Source organism: Rhinopithecus bieti, unplaced genomic scaffold (genome assembly GCF_001698545.2).
Source record: "Rhinopithecus bieti isolate Rb0 unplaced genomic scaffold, ASM169854v2 scaffold_32422, whole genome shotgun sequence".
Lineage (NCBI taxonomy): Eukaryota > Metazoa > Chordata > Mammalia > Primates > Cercopithecidae > Rhinopithecus > Rhinopithecus bieti.
In genome coordinates this window covers 1,039,946-1,051,983 of record NW_016814631.1, presented here as the reverse complement: position 1 = coordinate 1,051,983, position 12,038 = coordinate 1,039,946, and the positions used below count along the sequence as shown (strand labels likewise).

The following is a 12,038-nucleotide window of genomic DNA, read 5'->3' as shown; positions in this document are numbered from 1 at the left end:
ACTAAGTTTCTTCCTAGCCTCGATGGTCTTTACATTTTGGCATGTTTTTGCGATGGCTGGTACCGGTTGTTCCTTTCCATGTTTAGTGCTTCCTTCAGGGTCTCTTGTAAGGCAGGCCTGGTGGTGACAAAATCTCTAAGCATTTGCTTATCTGTAAAGGATTTTATTTCTCCTTCACTTATGAAACTTAGTTTGGCTGGATATGAAATTCTGGGTTTACAATTCTTTTCTTTAAGAACGTTGAATATTGGCCTCCACTCTCTTCTGGCTTGTAGAGCTTCTGCCGAGAGATCTGCTGTTAGTCTAATGGGCTTCCCTTTGTGGGTAACCCGACCTTTCTCTCTGGCTGCCCTTAAGATTTTTTCCTTCATTTCAACTTTGGTGAATCTGGCAATTGCTTTAATCATTTCTATCTTTTCTCTTCCCACAGGATGTTAGGGTTTTTTATTTTTTATTTTTTGTTTTTTTATTTTTAGCAGTTAGCATTTCTAAAATGAAAGCTTCTATATAAATATAAAGGGATATCATTTTAAATTACAAATCTCTAGCTCAAATAATCTAAGTAATTTCCACAGTCTATTCAAAACACAGCTCAAGGCAAAATAGTATCCTCCAGCTGAGATAATGACTTAATTTTCAACCAATCAGTCTTTTTAATTTTTTCTGTCTTTTTTTCAATCTATGAAGATGTTCTTCAGCATATTTAGAAAATGAAGTGGCCCCTGAGAAATATTCTAATTTATAAATAGTTACCACATAGACCTCAGTGAAGATCACAGACTATCAAAGGACTAAAATATATGCAGTTCCCACTCCTTTTCTGCCATCTCCATCATCTTGTCAGTAGCCTGTTGAAGACCTCTGAAACACTAAGTCAACATATGCTCTCACTTTTGGTTGTACGAATGAGTTAAGGGGCATTTGGGCAATAAGATGAAAAGGGGAAAAAAAGCTGCCAAATATGTTTCTTTAACCTTTCAGGAGCAGACTTAGCTTAAATGCCAGCTCAAAAAAAAAAAAAGCTTTCTGTACCATGAAAACCACTTCAGTAAACTCTATGAATTACAGGTAAATCATTTTTTAAAAAAATGATTAAAAATACACAGAATGGATCTTTGCAAAATTCAAGAAGCACCATTACAGTCACCAAAGCAAAGTTGCTGTGCCCTGGGGAGTTGATGAAGCTATGTACGAACAGCTGATGGGATGAATGGCACACCTGATCTCAAACACATACAATAGGTACAACAGTAATAGTTGTCATTTATGGAGATTCAAAAAGAGCCAAGACATGTTACTTCCCTTAATCTTCTCAAAAACAAGAAAGGTAGCAGTATTCAACATAACCTTTTAGACAAGGAAAATAAGAGTTGAGATTATGAAACTTGCCTGAGGTCACCTGGAAATAATTCAAACTCTATTCTATCTAAGAACAATATTTGCATTGCCACAGAACTTGCACTTCTCTTTGTTTAGTACCAAAAGAAATTTAAGATTTCTAACCTAGATGCCCCAATCCAAATACTTCATCTGCTTCCTCTCTGGTTTTAATACACTATGTGAAATCATATTCTGCAGGTGAGTAGAGTCAGGTACCCTCATCCCTAAAATCTTTACCAATTAAAAGGAAAGAACGATGCATCTGTTGTCTGGGAGGAAATCAAATTTTAAATAAACAGAACATCAGCTCCCCCAACATCAACTACAGTGACAATGGGGGTGGGTTCTGAGGTTGAAGGGTATAAGGGCTCATTTTGGAGCTTTAGAGGCAGGACTGGGTAAAGGAGGAAACTTTTGTGATGAAAATTTATCAAGAGAACTATTGGCAAAGAGAACAGCAGAGTAGGGAGCAAGGCTCAGAATGGGAGGCAAGGAGGCCAAAAAACCACATCATTTACACTTTGCAGTTTTGCTGAGGTCCCTGGAGACAGATTATGTCAGGAATATTATCTTAGGTTGCTTATATCTGAGCTAATATATAGGTATCTCACTTTAAGAGGCTACAGATCCATTTTCCCCCATTAGGTCTGGTTTCCACAGACCAACCTGGTGTAAAGCTTTCCACCGAATCCCTGCCTTCACCCAACAGAAAGGAGGGAAAGACAAAAGAAGGAGAAAGCTATCTTGCAAAGCTCCCTAGACTTTTCCCCTGTTCTTCTTCATTAATAGGTAAATGAATTTCTCTATTCAAAGAGAATATTCCAAGTCCCCTCCCTTAATGGGAAAGATCTGTATAATGCTAATTAGATCCACTAAATGCAAAGATATTTTCTTTTAGACAAGGGAGTCTGAATTAAATTTAATTTCATGTAATTGAAAGAAATGAGTAGTTTTCTTTTGAAAAAAATATTCTGCAAAGTGCTAATTTTGCTATAATAGTCTAATAAGGGAAACCAATATTTACAGGGGAGTATATTAAGGAAAACACAAAACTGTTAAAAGACTATTTAAAAGGTACCTTATCATGTACAATGTATTTTATCTTCACTGCTTCTAGTAGTACTTTCAGTGACTAGGCTTTTGGCCCAGATTTTGCTTTTATGCTCAAAAGAGGTCCATCCTTACCTTAAGATAATAATCAGAGTACTGCATTTTCCAACTACTGGATAGGACTTTTTTCTTAGAAGCAGCAGATCTGAAGATGACCCAGAGGCTATGTAATTCACTCCTTTAAACAGATGGAATCTAGGCTGTCCCAAAGAATGCCATGTCACAGTAAGCAGCATCATACTTCACATTCGCCAAGCCAGGAATAATGCTTAGAGAGCATATGCCTCTGCAGACCAGCAGATTTCAACTGAAGTCCAACTTTGGAAACATTCTCCAATGCCTCTGAGCCTCAGTTTCCTTATCTATAAAACTCTGTATATAAGAAATACCTCTCAGAAATGTTATATGAAGGATTGCTAGAATTATCAAATTAAAATATAGGAGGTTCAGTTAAATTTGAATATCAGATACATAAAAATTAATTTTTAGGATAATATTTTAGGATATTACAGGATGTATTATTTGCATCCTATATTTTGTCTTGCAGTGTCAGAGGCATTTGAACCAGAGCAACTCCATCTTGAATAGGAGCTGGATAAAATGAGGCTGAAATCTACTGGGCTGCATTCCCAGACAATTAAAGCATTCTAAGTCACAGGCTGAGATAGGAGGTTGGCCCAAGATACAGGTGATAAAGACCTTGCAGATGAAACAGGTTGCAGTAGAGAAGCCAGCCAAAACCCACCAAGACCAAGATGGCGACAAGAGTGACCTCTGGTTGTCCTCACTGTTACATTCCCACCAGTGCCATGACAGTAAAGAGATGCCATGACTGTGTCAGGAAGTTACCCTATATGGTCTACAAAAGGGAGGCATGAATAATCCACCCCTTGTTTAGCATATCATCCAGAAATAACCATAAAAATGAGTAACCAAGAGCCCTTGGGGCTGCTGTGTCTATGGAGTAGCCATTCTCTTATTCCTTTACTTTCTTAATAAACTTGCTTTCACTTTACTCTATGGACTCGCCCTAAATTCTTTCTTGTGCAAGATCCAAGAACCCTCTCTGTGAGTCTGGATTGGGACCCCTTTCCTGTAACAGCAACACTAGCTATGTAGGTTAAATAATTTATGTACAGCGTTTTATATCATACCTGGCATATACCAATATACGTATGTGTATGTATACACACACACACACATATGTATATGTATTTTCTGAGCAAAGTGCAAGGGCAAATAAGAAGTTTATGGCATAATCCCCCCTTGAGAGACCTTTATAAGCTAAATGGTAAGATGATACATCCATTCCTAGAACAATCAGAGGATAACAGTGAATCAAGGCCAAACTCATAGGTGTTATGTGTACATAAGAAGGGGTAAAAATCCGATGATCTGAACTGTCATATGAAAACATCACAGAGAGAGTACATCTTGAAGCAGGAGTTAAAGGAACTGTTACAAAAAAAGTGAGAGTAAGGAGGTGGATATTCTGAATGAGGGATCACCTCAGTATAAGCAAAACCCCAGTGGGGGATCAGTCTGAGTCTGTCGTCCTCAAGAGTCAGTAAGAACAGTCTCACTGCAAGGAGGGAGCCATTGAACAGGACATGGCGGAGAAGCTGTCTAGACAGGATGAGAGCAAGTTACGGAAGGCTCTGGATACTGGTGTAAGAAGAAGACTTGCTACTTACACAGGGGCCATAATTCCTCTCCCTGTAAGGAAGATAGGCAAAGCTCTGTAATCCTAGTAGGATCTGTAATATGCTGGAAGGGGAGGGCCAGACTTGTATTTGGTCTGTAAGAAATGCAAGGGAAGTACAGCCAAGAGCCAGTTCCTGGGCAGAAGTGAAGTGGAAAACGAAGCCAACCACCGTCCAGCTTGGGCAATGAATGATGGAATTAGCTAGAGGGGCTAAACCAACTATGTGGAAACAAATCAGACTCTAAGAACCCCAAAGCAAACTTGGGGGAATGGAATGAAACCAATGTTTGGAAAAGTTTCCTGGGCTGCTAAATTGTAACTCTGGTGTTTAAAGAGGGCTTCCAAAGCTTGGCAGGAGAAGGTGAAACTGCCAAGGAGGCAATGTAGGCTCAGATGTGGTGGCTGGGGCAGGAATTCAGCCACATATCCCCAAGAGAAGGCCAGATCACAATGGCAAAAGTGGGGATGGCCAGAAACATTCAATTTGAAGTCATGAAACAGGACTCTAGCGACATGGATAAAGTGGAGGCAGGAGGTGACACCAACTTAATAGATATTTAGTAAGTACCCAACATAAGCAAGATAACCAGGCTTTGCAGAGAAGACAAGAATAAGACATCAACATCTTCAAAGTGCTTCTGATCAAAAGGAGAAGGATTAAAGATAAGACAGAGAACCAAAACATCAGCCAGATTCTGATAAGTGCCAACAAGTGGGCATTAGCAAGCTGACACGGGTGTGGCTCAGATGGGAAACTATCTTACCAAATCCGGGGTGAGGATGGGATTGGAGAAAGATTTTCTGAGTTGGAGCTTAAATATGGGTAGGACTTTTGACAGGCACAGCTAGTGTTAGAGGAAGAACATTTCAAACATAGGTAATGTCAAAAAATCATGGTGGCATCACTAGACAAAGTGGGACACTGGGTATCACATTGGGTCCAGGATATACTGAGGCATCTAAGTCAGGATACTCTGGAGTTTGACTAGAAAAGCAAAGCTGGTGTTCAAATGAAAAGTAAGAACTTCAGTAAAAGATACGAGTCATTATTCATCCTCACCTATTCTTTTCCTTAACACCAACAAAAACTTATATTTTCAATTTTTTTCCATGCTAATTTAACAAAAATAACAAAGGCAAGATTACAAGCCAGGGTGCTTTACATGCCTTAAACAATTCAAGCAGTCATTGAACATAAAATGTAGCCTGAATAACTGTGTTTATGTAATATTGTAGCCTATGCCAAATTATTAGTTTACCCTAACTATTGATGTGTTTAAAGCATATTAATCATTTTTAAATATTCAGAGATTATATAATTACTGCATTTTATAAGCTTTTGATAATTTTTAAAGGAGACATTCAATTCTCTTTACCATTTTGGGTGCATAAATGTTTCACAAGGTGCTACAGTGTGGCTAATCCTACAACTTCTAATATCTTGTCATAACAGGTGCTGATTATAGGGAGATTTCTCTGATGTCAGTGCTAAGGTAGCCAGAATTCTGGAGCTATGAAAAATAGGAATGGTATTTCTTTCTTTAAAGTGGAACACGAGACTTTACTTAGTATGCCCAGTAGTATTTGATTGAGGTCCTGAAATAAAGGAGCCCTTCTAGTGATAGACTTCCCATATTGAAGTACTCTGTCCCCAAATTTAATTATCTTAGAGCATAACTATAATATATGGTAGAATGTACCCTTTTATCCACAGCCTCCAGCAATTTGCTGAGATGGAAAGGTGGCCTATTATTGAATATATCTCCAGAAAAAGAGAGATTCCATAAATTTAATCAATAGAACACTCTAGTAGTTTACAACCTTCAGAAGCATCACGGTCTCCCTTGGGCACTACCTATAATCCTCTGGTCATAATTTAAACCAATTTCTTTTCATTCTGTCCTCCAGTCACCATCTGCCTCTCACATTTCTCTCATCCTTCAGCTTTATCTTCTACTTTATCTTGTCCCTTCAACCTTTCCTTAACAGGTTCTGCTTCCTAATTCTTGAGTCATTTTCACCGGTCCATTCCTGGACTTTTCCAAATATTTAATTTGTTGTAGGATCCTGATGTAGCAGTTTAATAAAAATCGACCACTGATCTTTTATGCTACACATTTTACTTTTAGATTAATCTGGATTTTAGCTTACAACACAATTAATGGAAATATAGATACCCATCTTGTTTTTCATAATGAATTATCTTAGTGAAACTTAGAAATGTCCTTCTAAGGTAATACCATTCCAGTCACCAAGATAATAACTGTTTTTATTTTCATCAGTTTTTCATTCCTTTCAACTCCTCTGTCAAAGCCACATAGTTAACTACCTTTCCAGCATTGGTTTTTATGATATATTAGATGATTATGGGGGAAAATGTTACTTTGCCATGTACTTTTCTTCCAAAGAACATAAAGCATCTCTCATAAGTGATCTAATGTGTCCCTAAAACCTCATCTCTGAGAGATGGAAGGTTTTATTACCCCTTATTTTATAAACAGGGAGAGTAAGGCCTAGGAAGATTATATGGTTCAGGTGAGAAAGACTGGTAAAACAGAGACTAGTAATGGGATGCTTTTTCCACACGCTCTTCTCTGCCTAATGCAGCTAGAAGATAGCGCTGTTTAATAATTCTTTCAAATTTGCAGTCCATTATCAAAATAGGAAATCTTTTTGGCAGATCTGTGTTGTGGGCAACAAAGCACAGTGGAAAGCCCATGTGGTACACAGTCTGAAGACACAGGCTACCACTTCTTAGATATGTGACTTCCAGTAGATTACTTATGTTCTCTGTGTTTTTGTTTGGTAAAATCATCATGATAACAATACATGACCCACAGGGTCAAGCAGGGGGTATACTAGTGCTTTCAAACTGGATATAGAAGCTCTCAGTAAAAATAAGCAAACCACCCTCAAGCCCCTGAATTTTTAATGTATTGTATAATTATTTAAAATGATTTAGCATACTCACAATCTGTTAATACAGAGAACCAAGCAATCCTGTGAATATTATTAATCAGTGTTGGTCAAAATACAATTTTAAAAGATCTTTAAGATTTAAAACTCAAATTGTTACTTTCTGGTACTATTTCAGTATTTGTTTAATAATTTATTAGCCTGCACATATTTTTTAAACACAACACGTAGAGTTTACATACTAGCTGTGAGTCCCATCATACTGTGCATACTATAGAAACACTATGAATATTTGTTGACTTATTCTAATGTATATCAATTGTAAGTGACTCACTTTTCAGTGTATGTATTTTCTAGTTCAGCTTTTTCTCCTCTTCTCTCTCTCCGTCTGTCTCTCGTTATCTTTATTTTCTCTATCTCAATCTCTCTCTCCCTTTTTTCCCACAAGGCATAATAGAAAGAAGTAAAACAATAAAAATTATATATCACAAAAAGAAAAAAAAAATGTATATCACAATAGATATTTTTTTCCTTTGGAATAGGCCAGGTATCTCCCAACACGCTGTTGCCCTGTAAATTTCTTTGCTGATCCCTAGGCTGCTGACCTGCAGGAATCTCACTGACACAATATTAATTTTTTCTAAAATAGCTTTCCTTTCTTGAGGAAACTAAAAGTCTGCATAGTAAGGTGACTGCTGTTAATAATATGTTGTAAATTTGAAAATAGCTAAAAGAGATTATTTTGAATGTTTTCTCACAAATAAATGATAAACATTTGAGGTGATGTATATGCTAATTACCCTGATTTGATCATTCCACAATGTATACATGGATTCAAACATCATATTGTACCCCATAAATATATACAATTATTATTTGTCAGTTAAAAATAATACTTAAAAAGAAAAAATAGTCTGGGTGTGGTGGCTCACACCTGTGACCTCAGGACTTTGGGAAGTGAGGTGGGTGGATTACCTGAGGTCAGGAGTTTGAGATCAGCCTGGTCAAAATGGTGAAACCCCGCCTCTACTAAAAATACAAAAATTAGTGGGGCATGTTGGCGACCACCTGTAATCCCAGCTACTCAGGAGGCTGAGGTGGGAGAATCTCTTGAACCCAGGAGGCGGAGGTTGCAATGAGCCAAGATCATGTCACTGCACTCCAGTCTGGGCAACAGAGAAAGACTCCATCTCAAAATAAACAAACAAACAGACAAAAATAAAAAATAAAAATAAGATAATGCCTGACACATAGTAGGTTTTCAGTATATACTAAAAGAATGAATGAATGATTTGAATGTCTATTTTGTGGTATAATAGTCTGTGATTCAAATATATACAGAAAAATAAACTGTGTACAGCATAGTGAACCTTAAATATAAAGTCTTACTCCTTGGCCTATATGGTGTAATATTCTTGGCATCTAGCTCTCTTATGTGATTATATATTGATGTTTTAAAAAATAGCATCAGTGTACAAATATACTGCTTTAATCTCGTCTTTGTGGTTATAAAAAGCAAATCTAAGCTAAAGAAGAAAGTTTTTCTGCTGTTTCCTTTTGTAAGGAAATCTCTTTTTCTACCACGTGCTGCAAGGTGGAATCCTTCTTTCTATCTTTCTCCCTTCTCTGTGTGACAAAGCTCCACTGATTGGAACCTTTGCCTTGAAGTTACTGCTGGCTTTCAGAGGAGGTATTCCACAGAGTATGTAAACAGTGCGCTTTGCCCAAATCGGTAATTGTTAGCATTTTATCACAGAGGCTAGAATTTGAATCAATTATCCAAATGGTAGGAAAGTGTTCCAAGGACTGTACTTACTGAAATAAGAACAGCATATATATCCTGCTTGGGAGTGAACACAATCCTTAACACAGAAACATTAACTCTCCTCTTGGACTGCAGGTTTATAGATTTACTTGTGATATAATCCACCTGTTTGTAAAAATGTCCCAAAGACCTCACTGCAAGATGCTATTTAATGACTCAGTCAAGGTCATGTTAAGGTTGAGAGTAACAAGTAATTAAAACCCAACCAAGTGACTAAATATTCTCTAGAAATTAACTTTGGGGAGGCCCCTAATCATCAGAGAAAATGAATGCAGCTTGGTGACAAAGCTGGCACCTACATAGAGACTGCTCCTGCTTTGGGTTTAGCTTTATGGACCTGAAGTTCTCCTTTAAGAAACTACTCTTAAAATGTACATCTGTTTCAGAATCCAGTCACAGGCCTACACTGGCAGGGAGTATACTTTGGATCAGCACAGCACACATTTTTAAACTCCCAATTTATAATTCATTATATGACAGCTAATTATTAGATCAAAGTAATTAGTATGTAAACCTCAAACTAAGTATGGCACATTTGAATACAACTTAAAAGGCAAGATCTCTGATACTTTTAAATAACTTTCTTTTATTCCAAGCTCCACCTTTCCATTCCTAGTCTCAAAAAATAGAAAACAGTCCTGAAGAAAAGCCTTCTTCCTTCTGCCTATTAACATGTAAAAAAAAAAAAAGACCCCTCTCAGGGAAGAGGGAGAGGAAGAAGCAAAGAGGTATATATTTCTTCACTTTATCACTCTATTTAGAAGTGTCAAGTGTGGAGCTCATATATGTGCTTATCACTAAATTATAATGACAAATCCGTGAAGTAACTGTTATCAGCCCCATTTTACAGATAAGGAAACTGAGGCTTAAAGAAAATGTTAACATTGTCACAGGGTGAACTTCTCCACACACACAAAACAATTCTTTTACAAGGTTTTTAGAGAGGACTTATATACTTTGTACTTAGATAATGAAGTTGAAGTTATAAAAGATGTAATACAGAAATAATTTTAATATAAATTTGATTCATCTTATTTAACTAAGACTCATATACAATGTATTATTATAGGTGTGGTTTCCGGGAAATCATTTACAATCAATTCATGTCATTGCCTGAGGAGCAGAAGAAACCGGCTGGGGACAAGGGGTGGTGGGCACTGCATAGGAAGCCAAGAGAACCGTATTGATTGTGTATCTTGAGTGAGCCAGATAATGGGTTGGTGTCTACCTACATTAGCTCAATAATCCTTACATCACCTGTACTTAGTCTTATGCATTGTGCCCCCAAATTCATGAACTACCTAAAAGATAGTAGTAAAACAACAGGACAACTAATTAATAAATGAAAAAAATCAAGGTAAAGGAGAAATAACAAGGACAGTTATTTTTAAAAAGTCAGCCACAAGGCATAATCATGTTTTGTGTGGCTGGGAGCCTGAGCTCTGAAGCCATCAGACCCGAATCTAAGTGCAGGCTAGCAGCTTTTAATTCCTACTCCTTAATAACTCTGGAACCTTGAGTTAATGAGGGAAACACTAAAAGCCTCAGTTTGCTTACATGCAAAGTGCAGATAATGAAAGCATCACTGCCCCCATCACAAGGTTGCTATAAGGTATGCAGCCAAAAATATATATTAAATACTTGGCACTGTGCCTGCAATGCAGGAATGCTCCACAAATATTAGCCATCAATACTAAAAATAGCAATCAATACAGAGTCCATGAAGATGAGTGTCAAAGGCCCAGAATGTTTACTAGAAGCTCACCATGATTTGGCTCGACCTCAAACCCATTAAGGTAAGAGCCAAAACGATGTTTCCTAATTGACAGGTTGTATCAGAAGAAAACAAAGCAACCACCGAAGAGAAATAAAGCTGGTTCCTCCCCCTGTTATGGGGACCGGTGAACACGTTTTCCCATAGTGAGTCATATTATGCCCCATTTTATCAGTGAAGAAATGGAAGCCCTGCAAGGTTAAGCCCCAGGTTCAGAGGCACACAGCAGAGGCCATGCAGGACACAGGACTCCCTCCACTTGAGTTGGCTGCCAGGTTAAGGCGTTTGGAGCCACAGAAAGATTTGGAGGGGATGGATTCATGGGAGAAGATACTTCTGTCATCTCTGGCAGGCACTATGGACTTACTTCAGTCTCTTGTATATTTGGTGTGGGGTTGGGAAGTTTAAGGAGGGATTTTTATTGCCAAAAGCTGTTGCTACAGTATTATCACAGACATTTGGATTTAATGTTGTCCCCAAAGACCATAACGCTTCTAACCAGATGTGTGGGGTTGACTGTGACAACCAGCTTCATCCATGGCTACACTATTTTCAACCAGCATGAAGACGTAAATCAAATTTCTCTTCCCTCTTGAGGCCCTTGTGATGTTTTGATGCATGTCAGCCTTGAGAAAATACGTGTTTGCTCTTTTATTAAATTTACCTTCAGAGGAACATGCCAGTAATAAGTTGTGGCTGAATGGAGAACCTTCATTTAGGTGATTTCAATTTTCTTTATTCATTTTTTAAAATTGACCAATGTATTAGTTTCCTGCGGCTGCCATTACAAATGACCACAAACCAAGTGGCTTAAAACAATATAAATTTTTCTCTCACAGTTCTGGAGGCCAGAAGCCCAAAACCAAGGTGTTGGCAGGGTTGGTTCCCTCTGGAGGCTCTGAGGGAGAATCTGTCCCATGACTCTCTCTCTCATCTTCTGGCAGCTGCTGGCTACCCTTGGAATTCTGTGGCTTGGGGCTGCATAGCTCTAACCTCTGCCTCTATCTTCACATGGCCTTCTCCTCTCTGTGTATCTCTATGTCTTCTCTTTTTCTGTCCCTTATAAGGACACTCATCATTAGATTTACAGCCCATCTTAAATCAAAGATGATATCATCTTAAGATCATTAACTTAATTACATCTGCAAAGACCTTCATTCCAAATAAGGTTACATTCTCAGGCACCAGGAGTTGAAGCTTGGACATATCTTTTTGAAGCCACTATTCAGCCCACTACAACCGGTAATGACTGTGTTGTTTATGTTCACATCCAATAAAACAGAAAGCAGAGGGATATTGCTAGGGGCCACCGAAGAGTCTTCCTGCTG

The 12,038-nt window shown here is 37.9% G+C and overlaps 1 protein-coding gene across 1 annotated transcript in view; it reads right to left on the bottom strand.

The window, feature by feature from the left end:
- FAT3 (FAT atypical cadherin 3) overlaps nucleotides 1-12,038 on the bottom strand; it is a 725,482-nt gene that overhangs the window by 341,017 nt on the left and 372,427 nt on the right. The window lies entirely within an intron of this gene.